Below are 1,426 nucleotides of genomic sequence, written 5' to 3' on the forward strand. Positions count from 1 at the left end.
AAGGCTGAGTGCCGAAGAACTGATGCTTTTGAACTGTGGTGTTGGAGAAGACTCTTGAGAGTCCCTTGGACTGCAAGGAGATCCAACCAGTCCATTCTGAAGGAGATCAGCCCTGGGATTTCTTTGGAGGGAATGATGCTGAAGCTGAAACTCCAGTACTTTGGCCACCTCATGCGAAGACTCACTGGAAAAGACTCTGATGCTGGGAGGGATTGGGGGCAGGAGGAGAAGGGGACAACAGAGGATGAGATGGCTGGATGTCGTCACTGACTCGATGGACGTGAGTCTGAGTGAACTCTGGGAGTTGGTGATGGACAGGGAGGCCTGGCGTGCTGCGATTCATGGGGTCTCAAAGAGTCAGACACGACTGAGCAACTGAACTGAACTGAGAGTCTTTTCTATGACTGATGTCCTATAACCAGTTATCCCACTCAGGACACCTGTGGCTACAATTGGCCCCCTTTTCTGTGGTCCTTTAGAGCAGTGCCTATCATGAGGCCTAAAATGCACACACACACACACACACAGTGAATTCATAGAATCTTCCATGTTGTCTGAGAGTCCAGGGTAGACAGTCCAGTACAAATGTAATTCAAGTTACAAAGTTTAAGCCTGTATATTATTTTAAGGGTTTTGTGTGTATGTGTGTGTGTTAATCTCTCAGTCGTGTCCGACTCTTTGTGACCCAATGGACTGTAGCCTCTGTCCATGGAATTCTTTAGGCAAGAATACTGGAGTGGGTTGCCCTTCCCTTCTCCAGGGAATCGTCTTGACCCAGGGATTGAACCCAGGTCTCCTCCATTGCAGGCAGATTCTTTATCATCTGAGCCACCAGAAATGAGGCAATAATTTTAATAATATAGTTTATGTAGCCCAGTGAGTTCAGTTCAGTCCAGTCACTCAGTTGTGTCCAACTCTTTGCGACTCCATGGACTGCAGCACACCAGGCTTCCCTATCCATCGCCAACTCCTGGAGCTTGCTCAAACTTATGTTCATCCAGTTGGTGATGCCATCCGACCGTTTCATTCTCTCTTGTCCCCTTCTCCTCCTGCCTTCAATCTTTCCCAGCATCCCAGGGTCTTTTCAAATGTGTCAGTTCTTCACATCAGGTGGCCAAAGTATTGGAGCTTCAGCTTCAGCATCAATCCCTCCAATGAATATTTAAGACTGATTTAGTTTAGGATTGACTGGTTTGATCTCCTTGCTGTCCAAGGGACTCTCAAGAGTCTTTTCCAACACCAGATATCAAAAACATCAATTCTTCAGCACTCAGCTTTCTTTATAGTCCAACTCTCACATCCATACGTGACTACTGGAAAAACCATAGCTTTGACTAGATGGACCTTTGTTGGCAAAGTAACGTCTCTGCTTTTTAATATGCTGTCTAGGTTGGTCATAACTTTTCTTCCAAGAAGCAAGCGTCTT

This window comes from Bison bison, unplaced genomic scaffold (assembly GCF_000754665.1).
Source record: "Bison bison bison isolate TAMUID 2011002044 unplaced genomic scaffold, Bison_UMD1.0 scf7180017864462, whole genome shotgun sequence".
In the NCBI taxonomy this organism is placed as follows: Eukaryota; Metazoa; Chordata; class Mammalia; order Artiodactyla; family Bovidae; genus Bison; species Bison bison.